Source organism: Marmota flaviventris, chromosome 11, assembly GCF_047511675.1.
Source record: "Marmota flaviventris isolate mMarFla1 chromosome 11, mMarFla1.hap1, whole genome shotgun sequence".
NCBI lineage: Eukaryota > Metazoa > Chordata > Mammalia > Rodentia > Sciuridae > Marmota > Marmota flaviventris.
This window is the reverse complement of record NC_092508.1, coordinates 91790442-91812861: the sequence shown is the minus strand read 5'-3', so window position 1 is coordinate 91812861 and position 22420 is coordinate 91790442. Positions and strand designations below refer to the sequence as shown.

The following is a 22420-nucleotide window of genomic DNA, read 5'->3' as shown; positions in this document are numbered from 1 at the left end:
TATGGAAAACAAACCTAGCTACCACATTGTAACAAGCCTGTTTAACTAAGTGCATTCCTTTAGATGAATCCAGACAAAATCAGAAGAACTTCCCAAGCAATCTACATTTGTTTAAGCCTTTATTTTCAGGTAGCTTATATACAATAATATGTAACCAGTATAGTAGGTGTTAGTAAGCTTTCTCTTGCTGTGACAAAAATAGTTGAGACAAATGAATTTAAAGGAGGAAAGGTATATTTTGGCTCAGGAGTGCAGATTTCTAGTCAATAGTCATTTGGCTTCATCACTTTGGGCCTGAGGTCTGCAAATATCTTGGCAGAAAGCACATGGAAGAGAAATTTTTCTTATCTCATGGTGACTGAGAGGCAGAAAAGAGTTTGTTTTTATAACAAAGTTCTTCTCCCCAAACCTATTAAACTATGAGTCCACAAGTGGACTAGTCTGTTCATGAATTCAGAGCCCTCATGAACCATTTGCCTCCCAAATAAATGTCACAGCTCTGAAAGCTGATCCACTGGGGACTAAGATTTCATTTAACACATGAGATTTGGGGGAAAGTTAAGATCCAAACTATAACACACTGCCAGTGTCTACTTTTTCATATCAAACTACTTTCAAACACCTCTCTCTCTCTCAAGGGAAGAAACACACATACACACACACACACACACACACACACACACACACACACACATATTTTGACTCTTCAGGAATAGATTTTGCTGAAGTTGGCTTGGAAATATATTATGCGTTCATAGGAAATATATTTTCTGATCATGTGTCAAAACATATTATTGGCATTAGGTGGGTATTATTCACTACATCACATATTCCATAAATACAAAGCAAATATTTTGCTGAGTATTAAGAAAAGCCAGTCTTAAAGAAAATATGTGAAAAGGAAAAAAAAAATTTATATTTACAATTAAATACCTTTAAATGTACCTATGCTTCAAAATTATCTTTTTCTTTCTGAAAATTCCTAAGTGTATCACAGTGACCACATGCTATGAAGTTTGATGACCTGAGGTTTAAATCTTTCCACCTCCATCTACTGTTTTTTTTTTTTTAATTTTGGGGGAAAAATAATAGACTTTTCTTAGCATTATTCTCTTCATTTGTAAACTAAAAACTATATTATCCCCCTCATAAAGTTGTTCTAAGTATTAGACCATGATCATATAAGGCATATACCAAAATAGTAAAACCTGAATGTCTTCATTGTTGGTGAGTATGTTCAGCACTCTCTTCTAGCCATTACCAGTTTGCCAGTTTTGAAGCCATCTGGATATACTCCAGATACAATCATTGGAAAGAGTTGCTGTTTGAGAAAAGGAATTTGGAGAAAATGGGTAATCTGTGTGTCTTTTTTGAGGATTGATATATAACTAGCACCTCCCGCCCTTCTCTCTAATCTCCCATCCCCAAATGTCAAGATATTGATCAACAATGATATAAGAGGAGACACATGATAATAGTAAGGATGAAATTTCAATGGTATAATTATAATAACTATGGGGAGAGCAGAAAGGATAAGTCACCTACTATTCAACTGTCTCTCATTCACATCAGATAGATCTCAAATGGATAGAGAGGCTTTATTCTGTTTCAAATAATCCTCTTCTAAGTGTGCATTCTAATCTTGCACTTGTTCCATATTTCAGAGCAAAACATTTCTCTGTTTATTCTCATATGCCTTTGCCTGACACTTTTCTTTTTCTTTATGGTGATTTTCTTTCTTTTTTCTTCTTCTTTTTTTTTTTTTCCTGCTTAAGTGAGCATTTGTGCCCTTAGGCAGCAATCTTGAGATGTTGCTTCTTTCAAACACCTGAAAACAAGTAAGATAAGCTCTTTTGTTGGGTAGAAGACTCATCTGTCAGTTTTTTTTTTCCCTAAGAGAAAAATCTAAGATTTCCACTCAAATTTCTTCATGGACATATTCTCTGAAAAGATGCATTTTAAAAAAAATTTTCTAGTCAAGGCTCTAATGAGAAACTTGTTTCTCTTTCTCTTATTTTATAGTTTCAAAATAGAGCTGACCTTTCAATCTCATGTAATAGCATCTGTGAGAGCATTTTTGGTTATGATTGAGGGCAGATTTAATTTGAAGACAGTAGATGATTTAGATGTAAACTTATTACAACTACTCAGGGTACAAGGAAAATGTTTATTAAAGGATGAATGTGAGTATGCCAAATTGATTTGACAAAATATCTTAAACAAAACCAAGCCTGTTCCTGAATTATGAAAAATGGCATCATCGAAAACTGGGAGAGTCCATTCTAGAGAACAGCTCTCAGTTAAGCAGCCCTATTGGCAGCTTCAGTGACTCATGAACACTATGTTTGGTATCACCTCTTACCATACGGATGTACGTGGGAAGCCAGCTGGAGAGCATTTGGAGTCAGATGCCATATCTTATACTGTGGACCTCCTTTAGTGCCAAACACAGTATCTTGTGTTGAGAAGATGCTTAGAAAACAGGCACTCATTGAAGGATTGGTTTGCTATGGGTTTGGTAGCCTTACTTTTCTAGTCATCCTTGATGGTTGACTTTCAAAAGTAGTTTCTCTAGTGCCCTTGGTTGTGAATTATGGACTTATGGGCTAAGTGCCTGCAGCTATTTTCCAAAAAGGTTTTCATTTATATCCTAAAACATGTTTCCCTACTGAAACCGAGACCGATTCCACAGATTCCCATTACCTCCAGGGACAAAAGCCTAGGAGGGTACCAGGGCCTTCTACAGTGTCATGTGTGCATCCTTTTATAGTCTTATTTCCCACTGAAAGTTTGGATTCAGTCCAAAGAGGATGAATTTGTCATGCATGTCCTCTTCCTCTTTCCTCCTATCGTCAGGCAAAATTGTATCCATCATCCCTAGGGGATGGTGTGACTTCTGGGAAGGAGTGACTTCCAGGAGCATCTCAGTGCCTGTTCTGCTTGGATGTGGGGTGAGCTGCATAGGGAGAGTGAACCAGAAGTTCAACAGGTTGTATTTTAATAAAAGCTCTGGTGGGCCTTAGAGCCAGGACACAGAAAGACCAGCTTTATCTGAAAGTGGCACAAGAAGAAAACTGGAACAAAGGGACATCAGTATCAAGGCATGAGAGCAGAGGAAGAGGTAGGCTTTATGATTAAGTTAAATTGTGTCCCTTACCAAAGAAGACCCCTCCCCAAGAGGGGGATGGGATGGTTTGGGGACAGCCTGTGAGTGAAGGAAGGTGGCAGAATATAGACGGCCAGATGCTGCACCAGGTGCCTGTCTTTTTGTCTGGTCTGGTTTTGCTCATGACTTGCATTTTAAAGGGGAATGGTAATCTGTGGGCAATTTTAACTGTCAGCACTAGCTAGAACATTCAGTCCTCTCACTAGCACTATGAATTTCCAGGACTACATTTCACCTGCCAGGTACTCCTGCTAAATGTATTTATGTCCTATCTTTCCTGCTGTCCTGCAGGGTCCCATTTACATGGTTGAGTTTGTGCTGTGTTCACCTTTCTATCCTTCCTCCAATCTTTGGATCCTGTATTCACAAACCCATACATGCTTCCAAGACACTTGTTTTTCAGAATACCTTACTGAATTAATGAATGAATCAATGAATAACTAATTCACTCATAGGATCAATGTGAAATCCCACAGTATTGGTAAAAGTAAACTTAAAATATACCTAGCATGGCCACATTAAGTGGACAACTACTATATATTTTAAGCTTAGGGAATTAATACTAAGTCAACAGTAAAGCTAATTAATTATCTTTGCCAAGCAGATCATATTAAAGCCCATGAGCTTTTTAAATAATAATTTTTTAAACAATAATTTTAGAAATATTATTTCACAGGTATGAAATACAGGATGGAATGGCTAAAGAAAACTTGAGTTCTTTGGCAAGAGAGTTAATGTTTCTCAGCCCAGTCTCATCTTCTCTGAAAGGAGGGAATTCTCAAAGTCTTGGGAGGGATCAAATAAAATAATATCTGTGGATATTTTATGGTCAAGGACCTGTCATTTAGTTAATAATTTTTTATTACTTACCTTATTTAGATCTTTGGAAGATTTTCAAGGAAGGCATTTCAATGGTCTAGTATTGTTTTTTATTTCACTAATTATAGGTTAGTAATATATTTTGAGAAGAAAAAAATATCAGTAGGAAATGTAGCAGAAAAGAGGAGGTGGGAAGAGAAACTTGGGATAAGGACTGAAATAATTCTTTAATATTTCTTGGGGACTTAAATAATGTGATCACATTTAAATATAGCATTTATACTATTTTCCTTTTTATGTTTTTCCCATACTATAATCTCTATTATTAGTTTCCTTCTAAAAACTTTAAACTCTTTCAAACTTAAAATTAAGAGAAAGACTTCAAGAAATATAGTTTGAAGCTTTTTCCTCCTTTACTTTCTAGCTAATTATATTTCAGCTTCAAAGTTACAAGATACCTATTTTAGAATTAATCCATCTGAGTAGATAAGTAAAATGAAAAATGAATAGCTGTTTTTTTTCTTCTGGCCTGAACTTTTTTCCTGATATCTATGCTTTGGGGTGGTCAAATGATCTGCTATTCTCAGGCACTGGTGCTGTAACTAACTAGTACATCTCCTAGAGAGATTGTGCAAGAGAAAATTCAGGTAGGATAGCTGGAGATCTGGATTCTAGAATCATTTCTCTTTTAATATCTTGCCACAGCTTGGACAAGTCAGCTTACATTTCTGAACTCCAGTTTCTTCATGTACAAAAGGAGAAGTCAGCAGAAATCAGTCACAGGCTTGAAGTGGTTATGCAAATGTGTTATTAGAGTGGAAGTAATGCAATTGACAGTGATGAGTGTGTAAAATTGCAGAGTTATCACCCTAATCCAAAATGGTTTTCAAAGCATTTTTAATTCTATGCACACAAAACAAAGCACGTCCTGAGGCTAACCAATTATTAACCCTTAGAAGGAGTCATCACTAAGTTCTCACAGACTTTAAAATTCTGTAATATTTATAACCTACATTAGTCTGCTCAATCTGCTATACCAAAATGCCATGGTCTGGTGGTTTAAACAACAGACATTACTTTTCTCATTGTTCTAGAGGCTGGACATCTGAGGCCAGGGTACCAGCACAGTCAGGTTCTCATGAGGACCCTCTTTCTGTTTTGCAGAGTGATACCTTGCTATGAGGTCCTCACATGACCTGAACGAGGAGGGAAAGAGTGGTCTTCCTCATCTTACAAGGCTACCAGTTCTGTCATGAGGGCCCCACCATCATGGCCTCATCTAACCTTAATTACCTACCAAAGGCCTCATCTCCAAAATACCATCACATTGGGGAGTTGGGCTTCAATAGCTGGATTTCAGGATGCAAACATTCACACCACACAAAAACTATAGGTTTTATAGATGTTGAAGATTATGCAGAGAATATGGGCCTGCCATTTTTTTGTGTTATTTGGTGGGGGGGTAACAACCTTGTAAAATTAAGGAATGATGAACTTGGGGTATATAAAAGAAAAATTATCTCTAAATTAACCCAAATCTCCAGATTAAAAAAAGAGAAATAGAATATTGATCCTTGATTTCCTTTCAAAAGACCAAGGTATCTTTCCTTCTATATCCTTTTGTCCTTCTTCTTTCATTTTAAAAATAAAGTGGGAATCAGAAATTCAGGCATTTATTTAAACCTTTTGATTTATCCTAGCCCAGTAAAAGTTATGTTGTCAATAACAACAGTATTAGTTAGTTAACTCTGTTTTTTTTCAGATTGCTTACAATTAATTTGTTGTAAAAATCACATGTCAACTCAGTTTATTTTAATAAAAGTCATCACACTGATTTCATATTCAAATACTGAATTACTTTCTAGACTATTTTTCTACTAGTTTAGAGAGTCAGAATCAAAGATGATAGAACCATAAGAATTTGCCTGTTAAAAAACAGATGTGGTCTAAGCTTCTACAATTTGGAAAATAAGAGGAAACTCATTTTCATCTTGACCCATGAGGTAGAAAGAAGACTGCATGTTGAGTTTTAGCTTTATCATGATTCATTAATTCCCAATTATGAATGATGAAATTGTGAATAATTAAAGTGTGTTCATTATGTTACTTGCATTTGGAATTCTGACCACAAAAAGATTGCCTTCATACACTTTTCAGAATCCTCAATCATATTTAAGTAAGACAGTCTTAGAACTCTGCTTGGAATTTCTTGGACATATTTTGATACTGACTACTTAAAGTTGCCTTGGCTTCATTTATAGTGCTATACATTTTCCAAGTCAACAGACTACTAGGACATTTGAATGTTAACAATTCCTAAAATGTTTTCCAGCAAAGAATACTTTTACCATTTTTACACCTAGGCCACCAACTGCCTACACAGTTGTTTTGATATGAACTTGCCATTACCCTTCCTGGTTTTGTTGTTGTTGTTTTAAATAACCTTAGACAGTGATGTGTATATGCATCCCGTTTCCCCACAAGGTTACACAGTTTTGGAAGGAAGCAGATACCTCATAGTCACTAATGAGTTTATCTTGGCTGAGAATAAAATGAGATTATTTTGGCATGGGTATGTCCATTGCTGTCAGCAGTCTTTCATATTGCTTTCTGAAATAATTTACTTTAGCTGGCAGTGGCTTGGAGGACTAGAGATGCCCAAGATACCAGAAATTGTGCCTCCTGCTTTGAATTGCACGGACTGCTTCTTTGTGCTAGATGACTTCAAGGAATGCAAATTAATGCTATTCTCCTAGAATGGAGTAAAAGGGACATGATAAATGAAATCTGAAGTGAAATGACTTCTGAATTGGTAATCTTGAGTATTGAGTGCCCTGAAATGGGTTCAATAATTCTAAATAAGAAAAGTGAACCGAGAATGGCTGAGTAACCCATGTTTGTCTTTCCATACAGCTCAGTCTCAATAACTCCTTTGCAGGCCCTGCTGTTTCTAGCTAATTCACCCCTCATCACCAGCAAATCACCATTGCTTTCATCCTCATCATTTTGACCTCTGTTATTGACAGTTTTCGATGGGACCTCTTTTCATCTCTCCCTTGGGAGGTTAATATGAATTACCTCACCCAACCAACCAACGTCTTCTCAACTAACTGCTTAAGTGGTCAGAAGCAAAGGACTGGGATTCTTCTACGTGTTTTTTGCTTTGTAATATTTAGTGGAGAACCAACAACATAGTGAGCCATTAATTAACAAAATAAGTGAATAGCTGTCCCTGTTACTTTACAAAGTCAAAAGAAAAGAGCTTTATCACTTTTTTTTAAAGTAAGAAATAAACAGAGTAGCTGAAGAACCAAAATATGTATTTATGCTCCATTATATTTTATTGGAAAAATGAAGCAAATTGGAAAGATTTTTGTCTATAAAAATACATTTATAATATATAATCTAGTGTATTATGTATTTGATTTGATATACTATTTTATGTAATTGTGAATATTTTAAAGATGTTAGATTTGATCTCTTATTCAGTCTCTTATTCATTTTGATTTTTGTTACTACTATTTTGATAAAATGACCACAATTTGAAGAGTCAAGTAGTTCTATACAAGAAACTAAAATGGAAATAGTTCTATTATTTACCTTTTGTCCCTCCTCAGTGTCAACTACTTTTATTTATTTTAGATGATTATATTGGTTTTTTTAAACTTTAACTCCAATTTTTTTTTTTTTGCTTTGTGATTGATAGTTTCAGAGTTAAGCAGTACCTCTTGGTTAAATCTGAAACTATGAATCACAAATAATAAGGATTTGCCCTCTTGTCTCACTTTGCCTTAACTATGTATGAAAACTTTTCATCTTCCCGAATTATTATAATGTCACTTCCTTACATCAGTATATTCAGTATTTGATTGATATGACTATAAATTTTTGAAAGTATTGCCATCTGTAAGCAAATGTTGATAATCTCATTTTCCACCTATTATCCCTGAAATTATTAATATTCTGAAGTTTTCTTTTTTTTTTTACTTTGACATATTTTTTATCTTTTTATCACTAACAAAAAAATTCAAACTCTCCACTGATTCAGTAAATATTTTCTGAGGATGATAAAGGATGACCAGATCTGTCATTTTCATGTTCTAGAAAGCTGTCATGGCTTGCTCTGACCTATTCAATCTAGATTAATTCTCTATACCTATTTCATATTTCTTATCACAGGATTTCCCCTCCACACCATCCCCTCTTCTTCCATCCCCCACTCTTTCTTTGTTTACTTTCTTCTTTCAGTGAAGTTTCTTCTCCTGGGTAGTTGCTGAGAAAGTATGTGGAGGTAAATTGTTCTGTTTCCATGAAGGTCTGAAAATGTCTTCATGCTGTTCTCATACTTGAATGCGTGATGACTTGGTGAGGTATAAAATTCTAAGTTGGATACAATTTTCCTTCAGAATTTTGCAGATATTTTTCTTCTAAATGTCATCAGGGGTAAGAAATCAAACTCAGATCTTTGTCTCATTTGTTCTGAAATCTTAAGAAGTTGTACCTTCATGTAGATCTGTATTGACTTGAAACTCCATGATCCATTTTCATTTAGAAATGTGTATTCTTGAAATATTCTGAAATTATATTTTAATTTGTTCCTCTGAATGTTTTTGTTCTCTAGAACAAGAACTCGTACAATCCAGATGTAAGATTCCTCAGATGGATTTTCTGATTTTTATGTTTTGCTGGTTTTCATCTATTTGCCTTTTTACTCCACTTTTGAAAGATTTCCTTGATCTAGTTTTGCAAACTATTGGATTGCTCTTTTTAATTTTAATTTTTTTAAAAATTTCTAAAAGATCTTTATTTGCTATTTTTTTTTTTTCCTGAGCATTCTCTACGGGTTTTTCTCTCAAAAATCTATAATGGTTTTAGTGATTGTCTTTTGGTTTCAGTTTTCTCCCACTGAAAATGTTGTCATTTGTTCCAGATCATTCTTCTGTCAAACTTTGTCTGCCTTTCTTTAGAAGTGAGGTGAAAAGGTGAACTTACATGAGTTTGGCTGCCCATGCGGACTTCAGTAGGGTGATCTGGCTGGGCTACTCATGTTGGAAACTTTTCATGTCAATGTGGCTGAACCTTTCTTCTTTTACTGCTTGAATACCCTAGAAAAAAACTTTTAAATCGGTGACCTGACTGGGGAGACCTGATTGTCAGGATGTTAGGAGCTGAGTTGGGGAAGAAGGTGAGGAGGTCTCAGCAATCATGTGACCCTGGTCCAGTAATCCTTTCAATTATGCCTCTGAACCCCAGTCTAGCAAGCCTCTACTGTCATTTTAACCTCCAATCTTGCAACAAGAAAGGGGAGGTCAATATCCTAGCTCTGTGGCAGGAAAGAGAGAGAGAAGACAGGGCAGTGAGCTAGAGGGTCTAAATGCTTTGTAAATATACTGTGGGGTATTTCTGATTTTTAGCTCATCCCTTGACTTCATTCAACATTGCTTCCAGAGATTCTGTGATATGAATCAAATTAATCTGTGGCTTTCACTGTTTCTGTCTTAGTTGAATATTTTCTTAGGTCTCTTGTCTCTTAGAATATTTTTGTAGTTCTTGGCTTCCTTTCCATTGTTTACAGCAACTGTGATCCCATTCTGTTTCTTTTCTTTTCTTTCTTTTTCCTGTTCTCTTTGTTCTTAAAGTGTTAAAGACTCACAAAGTTTTAGTGAGGTCTTAGAAGGAAGTGGAAGTATGTTCAAATTTCTACTCTGTACTCTTTACCTGGAAGGCTAACTAATTTAAATTGTTATGTGAATTGCCTTCTGAATTAAGACATTGAATTTTTTTTAAACCAAGATATTAGAATATTGTCCATTGTATGTTACCATGTTCCGTGTATGTAACAACATGTCACTAAGTGAAATAAATATAAAATAATTATACATGAATGCTTGCTTTAAGGACCAGCTGATTCTGCTAATCTTGAAAGTTCTCAATAGCTCTGTCAATTGTAATAGTACACATGAGAATGTTCTGTACATGCTGTGACCATAATGTATCCATGGAGTATCTCATCTAGAAGGAACCGAGATTCTCCTTGTCTAACTTCTTCATTTTGAATATAAATACAATTTAGTATCAGTGAACCTAGCTCAGTAGGTCATGCAGCTATCATAGGCAAAGCCTGAGCTAGACTAGTTCCTAGACCACGTTGTCTCTGACACTAGGGTCTTGGTCAGGGCATGAAACTCTGTGACCAAAAAGCAAGTTCCACTTGGGCAGTAGGAAGATTGGAAGCAAACATATAACATTTATAATAATGTACTATGAAAAGGTCTGGTTATAGGCCTGATTAGCCTTGGTGATCTGAATTGCACAAATGTCCACTACTACTTCAAAGTAGTCAGATATATGAACTGAATTCACATTAAGGTGAATTATTTTCAGTGCTTACAGGTAAAAATAAGTCAAGCTCTTGACTTAAAGAACTTATAATTGGTAAGGCATCTGAAGGCAGTTTTACTCTTAATTGATTTTAGCAGGTAAAAATTATGTAAGAAATCAGAAAATCAGTTTTATATTTTGAAACATACATCATTTTAAACTATTTCAATTTTACATAAGTATAAGAGTGGTTGTTTACACTCAAGAATAAATCTTTGAAGTTAAATACCTTTATCTTGGATGAAATGTCCTTCAATAATAGGCTTTCCTATTGCACTAAAATATATTAATTTCCTTCATGTTTTTCTTCACAACTTTTCAGGAATCCATCTACATATTATATGATTATGTTTTTCTTCACTAAAAAGTCTTGTATGAGAACTAAGTTGTATGACTGATGGGTATCAGAAGTATCATCCTCTGAATCCACCATTACTTTTATTATAAGATTTTATTAAGTTTGAAATTCTAAAACAGAACTGAAGTATTAACACATTTGTTTTTCATAAAGGATGTAGCAAATGTATGGTCTCCAGAGGGACCAAAGAGAATATGAAGATGAATAAACATAATTTCAGCAGCATTTTGGCAGGGTCTTTGCAGGCGGAGACTAAAGAAAATGAAAACAAATGCCTTCTTGATATGGCATCAGCTTTATACATACAGACAATATATTATAATGATTACATGTAAAGCATGAGTACTTAGTGATCTGCAAAGAAATCATTTGTAAAATAAGGAACATTCTTATCTAACCAATAGGCAGAATAACTTCTAATGTTTTAATGTGCAGTGGGATAACTGCTGTTGACAACGCTAAATTGCATATTTCAAAATAACTAGAAGAGAGGATTTTGAATGTCCTCAACAAAGAAATGTTATAAATCTGAGGTGGTAGTTATGCCAGTTACCCTGATCTGATCATTACACATTGTTTACCTGTTCTAAAATGTCACACTGTACCCCAGAAAGATGTACAATTACTAGGTGTCAATTAAAATAGAAATAAATTTAAAAATGAAAAGAAAAGTTCCTTAGAGGATGTTTTAAGGAACCAAACCCACGAGAAAATGTAGCATACTCTGGTGAGTGGGGAAAATAAATGTGGATGGATATCGGGTTGATTTATTGTTTCTCTGTAGCAATGTGATAATTAATGTCTTGGCTCCTTGAAGTTGTTTTTCAATAGAGAACACCATATTATTTCTAAATTTGAGTTTCACATCTCATTTGTTACTTAGTTACTGTTACTAGAATGATTATGTGATGTGAAGTTCAGCTTCCTGATAAATGATAGAGCATTCATTATCCAGATAACTTATTTCATGTGAGATACAGTTAGAATTTTAGTTCCACACAGGCTTTTAAGGAATCTTACCTCTGAGACTCCAAGTGCTAGTACTTCTTTAAAAAAAATCTATAATTATTTTCTGGAGTGATTTGGTCCAACTCTTTTGGTGCATTTCTGTGAAGTATAGCAAGTGACTAAAGCACATCCATCTGTCAAAACCACAGCCTCTGTTAGAAACTACCCAGCCCATTTTTTCTTCCTGATTTGAAAGTTAGTTGCACAACAGCTGTTTGCAGAGATACAGGTGAAACTTATGTAAATACTGCCATATTCCTTCAAAAATGGAATAAATCACCTTCCGCATGCAGTGTGAATTAGCATATTTATTCTTTCATACCTGCCAAATATGCATTTCCCTTGTACATGTACATAAAATAGGGGTTTGAGAAGCATAAAGCTTCTAGTGTATTGCATAGTTATAGGCCATACTCTGAAGAATGAAATGTACATGACTTTTTTTCATACATATAAAAGAAATGTCAAAAACTTTCATATAGTTTGAGTTGAGGACCTCATTCAGCAGAATGCATGGAATTTAGAGGCAGGGGGTATTTCTGAAGGAATCTGATATCTTTTAGTGGCTGTGACAAAAATGACTTGGAAATACCAGTGATTCTCTCATCATTAGTTTACTCCTCTAATAAAGCTGTGATTTAGAAAGAAATAAAAAGTAAAGGAACCACGTTTATAAGAGGAGTTAGAAATTTCTTACCTGTCAGTTTTTATAACACAGTAACTATAAGCAGCATCTAATGTTTAAATATTCTGAATATATTCAAATGCAGTTGATTCATAGGTATCTATATATTTATTGATTTTTCCCTATAGGATAGAAATCGAGTATTCTATGTAGATTATGGGCCTTTTTTAAGGCAGACATTTCATTTATATTGCTGTTATGTCTCATCATTCAGCTGACTGCATTCTCCAAATAGTGTTCTGCAGAGTTCTAACATGGTCAACAATGCTGCAATTGAGGTGGCTGTTGTTGTTTTTCCTTATTAATGAAGAACATTTAAAAATGAAACTTTACAGATCATCTGAAAAAAAAAACATTAATAATAAAATATAATGCCTTGCTTATGTGAACACTCCTGTTTATAAAATTTAATATAAATGATTTTGAGCATAACTTTTGGGAGAACAATTTCTTTGCTAACTGGTAAATGCTGTGATTCCCATGATTTCTACAATGCAGCATCAAATTGACACGATCTTTTGACATTATATCTGCCCTCTTTCTGAAATCACATCTATTAAGATTCAGAATATTTAAATTGTTAATTTTTATAACAACTTTGAGATAAAGTTTACCTTTTGAAGTGTACATTTTGGTAGGTTTTAGTGTATTTACAGAGTTGTGCAACCATTACTAATATCTGATTCTAGAACATTTTCATCACCCTGAAAAGAAACAGCATGGTCATTAATAGTCATTCCCCATCAAATTATTTTTAATGGAAGAAAGTCAGCTGAAATAAATGGGGCTACCCCGAGGTGTTATAAAACCAGGGAGAGAGAATCACTGATCCGCTAAGAAAAAAGAAAAAAAAAAAAACAAAAAAAAACTTGGTTGCAATTGTCCCTTCTTCACATTAGGTTCCATGTCTTAATTTAGAATGATTGTTTCCAAATATCCTGCTGAATGTGATGATTTACATGCATTCATAATGGTTTTCTTCAGTTTAGGCTTTGTATTTCCTGAGGACTCAGGCAATCTAAATGGAAGGAGTGGCTAAGGATTTTTTTTTTTTTTTAAGAGAGAGAGAGAGAGAGAGAGAGAGAGAATGAGAATGAATTATTTTTTAGTTTTCGGTGAACACAACATCTTTATTTTTTTATTTTTTATGTGGTACGGAGGATCGAACACAGTGCCCTGTGCCTGCCAGGCGAGCTCGCTACTGCTTGAGCCACATCCCCAGCCCAGGAAATTCTTTTAAAACAATTTTTACAGCACATCCTTTATTTCTTTGCAGATTGAATATTTATCTGGTCTAGTTTAGGGGGGAAGTGGTTTAAGAGACTTGCCTTGCAATCTTGTTAATAAACAAACATATATTTATGTCATTGGTTTCTCTGTGGCTGATGGGGATTGTTAGGGTTCAGAACCACTTATTGCCATGTAAACATCATCCTCAGGATGCGCTTTGTCCTATAGGAGGACAAGTTAGTTGTTTTGTTGTTTTTTTTTCCTTGATAGAGTTCTCAACAGTTACTCCAACATACCTTTATTTTATTTATTTTTTTATGTGGTGCTTAGGATTGAACCCAGTGCCTCATATGTGTGAGGCAAGCACTCTACCACTGAGCCACAAACCCAGCCCCTCCATTCCAGTTCATGACAGTCTTCAATCTATTTGACTAGATATTTCTGACTTCCTTAATGGCTGGAAATTAATTTAGATCACCTCTGGTTTCCAGGCCTGCCAACATACCCAAATCCCACAGCTGATCCGAATCACTTTCCTCCTAGCATGAGTGGGTAAATTTACCCGATTTCTGGCATTTCCTTCTGAAATTGACCGTGACACATCAGAAGCCAGAGTTTTGAGATCTTTCTCTCTTTTTCTTTTGCACAGATATTAGCTATTCTTTATGAATTGTTTGCAATGTTTTCTTTTTTCCTGAAATGTTTATTTTTGTTGGTGATTTTCAATGAGAGGTCAAGTAACTTAAAGCCAAGAGTCATAGCTGCACACATTTTTTGGTTAGCTGGGAACACAGAGGGCTCCAGGGCTCAACAAATGCCTTATAAAAGGGGGAAGCAACATTTTTCAACGGCACTGTTCCCAATCTTGTATTAGAACCTAAATAAAATGATTCCAGGTTACCTAGGGACTAAGTATGTGTTATTAGCTTACTAAGTATTTTGTATTTATTTGAAAAGTCTTATTTTCTGAGAGGGCAGCAATAATTGGGGAATATATTTCCAACATGCAAAATGAGTTGTATCTTTCCATAAGCAAGCTTATAATTGGGCTCCTGCAGCCAGGCAGCTTCACATATGGCACTTATGAGTCAATTAAAGTACCCTAACAAGCAATTACAGGTTTATTGTTTAATTCAATTTCCACAACTCATGCTGTTCACACTCAAAAGTTGCATAGATGTCAGTCAGCATGCAATCATAAGCACACACTTCCTTCAAATACTAGTTTTGAAGAATGGGACCTCCCAACACTCTACCCACATACTGGGCACTGTAAAGAGAAAGATGAAATACCAGGAGAAAAACACAGTCCCCAGGGTATACCCAAGACCAGCTCTTTAACTTCCAACAGACTTATCTGAATAATAGCAAGTAAAAGTGTCTTCTCTACTACTGACAGTTGCCACTGAAAAGGAATTTCTGGGACATTTTCTGAATCAAACAGAGTATATGGAGTGGTTGGTTAGTTAGCTATTGGACAGAAAGACCCTACTGACTGCCCAATCCCTGAGGCTCCAGTTCCAGGGGAAGGGATAAGGAAGGACACAGATGTAATGTGGGTAGAATCTCCTTTGGACAGTAAAGAAAACATTTTGTTATTTTTTCACCAGGTGATTGATGGGAAGGAAAAGGAACAAAACTGGGCCAACTCCTATTGAGTCCCCTCAATTTTACTCTATTGTGCTCAAGAAAAAAAAAAGGGAAGAAAATTTAAATTTTTTCTTAAAAAGGAAAGAGGGAAAGAGAACAGGTAAGCAGAGCAGAAGGAATATGGGTCAAGAGTTTTCTTAACTCAGAACTGATAGTTTAGGGCTAGAATTTGACTGAATAAAAGGAAGAAAGCAAGGGATTTGGATCCTTGACCTGTTTCAAACTCTGGGAAGTGATGGCCTACAAGGACCCCACTCCAATATAGCAGGGACCTCAGAGGGTAGCCATGATCTGGGCTCACTAGGCAGACAGAGGGCCTTAATGCATCCCAGGTGCTCCTGAGCTTCCCTGACCAGAAACTCCTGAAGAGTTTCTCTCTACCTCACCTGAGGAGAGGTTGGCAACTGGTATGTTGACTGGTAGATTTCATAGGAGCCCATCCTTGACTTCCCAGGCAACTCATCAGTTGGCCTCAGCTAGGCACTTAGGCAGGTAAGATCTCCTCAGGTATGTGGGAGGGCAATGCTCCCAGAGAGGAAATCCGTTCTGAGATCTTTAGCCTGAGTCTTCCACCGTGGATGTTACCAGGGCAAGCAGCCACTGGGCACACAAGGACCCATCTCATTGCAGTTGCTGGCAAAGACCTAGAAAGCTTCTGAAGGGCCTTTACACAGACCATAAGCGCATACTGCCTGTGTGGGACACTCAGATGTAGGCTTGGGAGGAGAAGTGCAAATAGCTTAGAGAGACTCCCTATTTCCTGAAAAGAACCAGGAAGGAAACAAAATAATGAAAACTAAGATAGTGTTCATTAGCCTTTTTATGTTTCCTCAGTACCTAGAAGTGAAAGGGTTTTTAAGGAAGATTCATCAGGCCATAATAAAATAATTGCAGTGGACTTCTTTTCTTTCCCCAGCAGGAAGCTGGTATTCTTATATGGGTGCACCCCAGCCCAAGGTGGGGATACTTCAAATGTAGCTTTTATCTCTTTGGATTTGTAGCTGTGAACTCCTCTTGTATTCTAACCTTGGTCCCCACACATATGGGCAGCCTGGTATAGTCATTACATTAGCAGCCTCACTACACAGACACTGCACATGTCCTTAGAATCTTATCAAAGGGCAAGTAAAGGGTCTTAGTGAAATGAGTATCAGAAACAGAAAGCCAGCTCATCACATCATGTGTTTCTCTGCTCAGGGACCATGGTGTTCCAAGCCTCTGTTCTGGCTTGGGCTGTTCTCCATAGACACATCCTGCTCACCATTCATGTGTTGCTCCTTGTAGAAAGACCCCACTGATTACCCAATACCTGAGGCTCCAGTGCTGTGCCCTTGCAGCACCCTGAGTGCTGTGAATCTGATTTCCATGTTTCTTCTGTCTGTGTCCCTGGCCATTAGTTCAGGGCCTGACATACAGGACATGGTGTATGAATATCAGTTAAGCTGAGCAATTGCTGCCTACCTTTCAGCTTCTGAATGTGCCTGTAAATCGACCTCTGCACCTGAATTGAAGTAGTCCACTACTGCAGGACAGCAACCCTTATGGAAAGAACCCTTCTATTTTCCAGCTTGTCACCCCCATTTCCTGGAAATTATGACCTCTTGAGAGAAATTCTCTCTACCCTTCTCTTTCAGTGATTAGAGTTGAACTCTGGTCAGAAGCAACTTCAGGAAAGTAATTTGGGTGTCCTTGGCAAGGGTGATGAGCGTGGGCAAATATGCAGTAGCAGGCACCATCCTTATTTTGTCTTCTCAGGCAGAACATTATAATTTATGATAAGGGCAGTGACCCCTGTCCTCTTCATATCATAATTGAAAAGAAGAAAAACTTATCACAGCATGTCTGACTATTAAAGTTCAGAGGTGATACGGGGCAGAAAGACCCGCCATTTAGTAATGGTTAATAATCTGCTGGTTTTAGTCAGCATTTAAGCATAAGAGAGCTGGCCTGACCATCCCACATTAACAGCAATTCTTTTTAAAAAATTAACTGTGAGACTCACTGAGAATGCAAACCAGTCTTTGCTTCATTTCTTTTGCAAAATTCTCAAATTATTCTCTTTATGTGTTGGGGCATTTCTTCCTCTTCATGCTGCTAGGATGGAAAAGAATTAGATAACAAGGAAAGAAACTGGTCACTCTGCTCCCCACCCCACCTTTCCTTTTTTGGTGCCTTTATCCCAAGATTCATCCTGTGTAGCAGTGAAGAGAAAAATGAAGTAGCAGAACTTAATGCTATATATCATGTACCTTCCTAGACACTATGAATACACAAGTGTGACCTCAGACATCAAGGAGAGGTTTTTAGGATTCCAGGTCACCCTGTCACACCCATTTGCTAGGTGACTGTTCTTGTCTGAGTGCCTTGGCTCGGACACCTGCTTCCCTGTCATTCCTTACCAAGGAATCCAGCTGTTGCTCACAACTCCTTGGAGAGATTTCTTCCCAGAGCTTAGGATAGCTAAATTTCCAACAATAGCCAATAATAATATCTTTTCACATCTCTTTAGATAATATTACCTAGGAGTACAGTTTTCCTTCATTGATAATTATAATTATTCCAATTTTAATAAATGAAATATAGTTAAAAATATTTAATTCCAAGTCCCCTTAGACAATTCAGTTCAGGTGGAAATATAGCAAGGGTCCGAAGAAGATGTCTCTCCCTTTCCTGATGGAAAAACGCTTCCCACTAGTGCAGTACTTGAAAGCAACAAAAGAGAAATATTTTTTCTCTGGATTAAGGCTTACAAGTGACTTTCTTTGATCTGAAGAACTCAGGACTCAGACTTCAACAAAATAGTAGCTACCTGACAGATAAATTCTACATAAGCACTTATTTTTTCCTGCCTGCCCATTATATAACCTTTAATTTTAGATTGAAGAACCTACTTTCCCCTTCTACACCAATTTTCCTTGGGTTATCACCATTAGGAAACTGATGTATTACCATCTGTCTTGTTCCTTGCTACTTCCATTACTGTGGCTTCCTGGATGTTAGATTATTTATATATAGGTATAGCTAAATATACATATGTGCATGTATATCTGTGTACATACACACAATGCTTTTGTGATTATTCATAGTTTTATATATATTTTTGTGACCAAGTGAGTGAATAGATAAATGGAGGGGTCATGTTTAGTAAGGTCCATCAAGGAAGAAGGTATAGATAATTATGATTCAGTGTATACTCATGGTTTCATGTTTAAATGACAATGGCAGTGGAGAAAATGACCTTAATAAGATTCATTTTTGATCTTAAGACGTAAAAACCTTGTTTTGTCCTGTGCTCTCTCCTTTTCTGATTAGTAATAAGGCCCACATCCTTTCAATATTCAGAAAACTTTTGACATATGCTTTAAATCATGCTTAGATATTCAAATCTTCATTAATTAAATTTTAGCAAAGAGGGATGTGGTACCTCTTTCTGCTGTGTGGCCATCTCAGGAAATGAGGTACAAAAGGTGCAAAGATGGCCAGCACTCTCCTGTGCAAATGTCTATTCTCAATTCATGAAACTCTTCACTGTTTTCAAAGATCTCGATCTTGGTGCTTTTAGAAAGAATTCTCAAAAGGCCTAATATTTCAATTTTCTGGGGATGTGATTTTATGTGACAGCATACAGCCTCATTTTTAGAGATACCCTAAGACACATAATTTAGCACTTGGAATGAGAACAGAAAATATCTGTGGGAGGGTCATATAGTCTTTGGAAGAGGCTACTCTCCTCAACATTATGATTCAAAAGAGACTCCAGTCACACTTCTTAGGGCTCAAGAGAGTTGGGTGGGATTTGAAAAATTCTTTCTGAGCCAAGAACCAAGAAAGGTGATGGTGGACTTTCCTTTCCTGCCTGTTCTCACAATTTATTTCCAATTGCTTTTTTCATAATACTTTGCTCTTATGGATCATGTACTAATGTGTAATGTACTTGGTTTTGTAAAAGGCACTTTATCTGTGTCAATTTATAACATGGGCATTATAATCATTCTCATTTCTTGGAAGAGAGTCTAAAGAGAGTTTCATAATTTACTAAAGGTAACAGTAAAAAAGGGTCACTCAGTTCTGTTTGAGACCAAAACTTGCATTTTTTTTCAGTATACTATACTACATTTGATTTACTCTTCAAAAGACTTAAGGAGACTATATTCCTTTAATATTGGTCCCAGAACTATATTGTAGGTTACATATAATTCATATATTTTAAAAATGCTTTTGCCCATGATGTGTATGATGGAAGGGTCCTTTGAACTTGCAGTACCTTTGGCTATTAGTTATCTCTATTTACTTTCAATGTCTTCTCATTTTCTTTGCATAATTGTTTTGTTTTCTGTGCCAATTTTCCAGTCCTGTAGCCTTCTTGTCATATTTTCTTTGGTATTTTCTTCGCCAGTAGAGCTCAATACAGTTATTTAATAAACCTTTGATAATGGAATGATTTCTTTTATATTATGATATTCCTAAGAAGGAAATTATTTTCACTTAATTTATTCATGCTTTCAGAACTTGTGATTCTTTTCACACTGGAGAGGAAATTAGACTCTCAAATCTGAAAACCATAATTCCTGGTCTAAACTCATGTTTGCATTGCCTATGGTTCTTTATTTATCACTCACCCTTAGGTTTTCCTTAATAAAGACATGGTCTTCAGACTAATGTGGGTTTTATTCAAACTCCATACTCCAACTTCATATGCATTCTGTGGCCCATAGAAACCTTGAGTGTCTGCATTCGACTACTCCACTACACCAGTTTGTACAAGAGTGACAGATCTTATCTGGTCTGAATAGCCTCATTAGTATACTGAGAGAATGGACAAGGAAAAAAAATGAGGCCTTGGGAAGAGAATATGGTGTGTGTGTGTGTGTGTGTGTCTATGTGTATACTTACTTGAAGAATTATCATCCTGCTGTAATAAAAAAAGAAATGTAAAAGATAATCATACTTAGTGGCACTTATTTAGCCTGTGGTATGTACAAGACATTGTTTAGAATTTTCACCACTACTGTTTATACATGATCTTGTTATACTCACTTTAAAGACAAGGAGAATAAGCAAAGCAGTTAAATAACTTATCTTAGTTCTCCTAGCTTTCAGTGTTTTAGTTGGAATTTGTACTCATTGCCATTTGACTACAATATCTGTGAATTCCACCATATGCTGTAGCTATCCTTTCTTAATTTCTTAGGCTTTCCTTTATTAAGTCAGATCAGTTCAATATAGACTTTCATAAATGCAGTATATTCTAATTCATAAGTTTGCAGAGCTTCAAAATATCATTAAGTAGAACTTCAAAATATCATTAAGTTTTCATTTATCAGAGTTTTCAAATTCTGAAGTTATTCAAAAGAAATTACAGAAAATGAATGAAGTATTTTAAAATTATTTTCATTGGAAAAATTCCTCATTTATATATATATATATATATATATATATATATATATATATATATATATATATATATATATATATTAGAGGTTTACATTTCAGAAAGTAATGCTTCTTAAAAGTATTTAAAATTCCTTGTGATGCTATTCAGTGCATTGTCATCTTGGAAAAAATTAACTTGGCAAGATGATAGTTCTCTAAATGATTCCAAATTGGTTATCTAAACATGTGATTCAAATAACATTTGCTTGTACCCTACTTAAGATAATGTATTTTGCTGTATTCATCATTAATGGCTGCAATATTCCCAACAAAGAAAATGCAGGTGATGTTGGCTTGATGTACAATGGATTTTAGTCCTAGGATGTGGATAAAAACAAAAACAAAAAAATAATCGAAATGAATGAATAGCTCCACCTGCCACAGAACAGATGTACAAGCTGGAAAGTATTGTGTGTGCGTCCTTTGTCATCATAGCTAATTCCTTGGCCCTGAAGCATTAGATAGCTTTGGCTTTCACCAGTTCTAAAAAAAGATTTGTGGAATTCAGATGGACTTGTTGTGCTGAGAATAGAAAAATAAATTCAGAATATAAGAATGGACAACTGAAAGGAGCTCTATGTACACTTGTTGTGTAATGGAGGTGTTTACATAAGAGTTGTTAATGACATTGATCTTTTGTGGAAGTCTCTTTATTCCTTATCACATCGTGGATTTTAAGGAGCTGCAATAAACGTTTTCCTAAACTATGATTTCTTTAGGATGATGAACTCAGCATATATCCGTTAATGCACGCCTTGTCTAATGGCACTGTTTTAGTCAGCTTTCATTGCTGTGAGCACATTACTTGACAAGAACAACTTGGAAAAGGAAAAGTTTACTTGGGGCTCATAGATTCCAATATCTCATTCCATGGTCAGCTGACTCCATTGCTCTGGGTCTCAGGTTAGGCAGAAGGCCATGGCCAAAGAAAGGTGCTCAGCTCTTAGCGGCTGGGAAACAGAGAGGAAGCAGAAGCCAGCAACATGTTATAGTCCCCAAAGACAGGCCCACAGTGACCTACTTCCTACAGTCATGTCCTGCTTGCCTACAGTTACCGCCCAGTAGCCCATTCAAATTATTAATTCATTGAATGGATTAATCCACAAATGATATCACAACTCTCATAATCCAGTCTTTTTACCTTTGAACATTGCTTTGAAGCCTAAAACATGACCTTTTCAGGGAACATTTCGAGATCCTAAACCATTAACCATTAATGGGCTTTCAGTATAGGCTAGATTTGGAACCACAAAGAACAATTCAAGACAAAGATATTTCCAGACTTCCTGCTCAGAAAGGTTGATAGAGAGATATGAAGTGTTGCCATGGAGTCTGTGTATTCAAAATACAGCCATGTTAGAAAACAGTTTAGGATAATAGTTTTCTAAACCAGACTGACCCTCCCTGTCACCTTCCCCACATCCCCAATGACATTTGTTAATGTCTGTAGACATTTTGGCTGTCACAATTTAGAGGGCATGTGTGCTTCTGGCGTCTAATGGATAGAGGCAAGGATGCTGCTACATGTCTTACCAAATACAAGACAGGCTCAGGCATCTCCCTCCCAAAATGGGCAATATTTAATAATGCCCAGTCTCAAAAAATGCTGATCTGGAGAATATAAAGATATATCTAACTAATCAGCATAAATAAAAGTTGCACCAAAGTATCTTGCATTCATAATCAAATA

General features: G+C 36.0%; 1 protein-coding gene across 1 annotated transcript in view; it reads left to right on the top strand.

The window, feature by feature from the left end:
• Positions 1 to 22420, top strand: part of Thsd7b (thrombospondin type 1 domain containing 7B) — a 705560-nt gene that overhangs the window by 446056 nt on the left and 237084 nt on the right. The gene's annotated exons all lie outside the window — the stretch shown is intronic.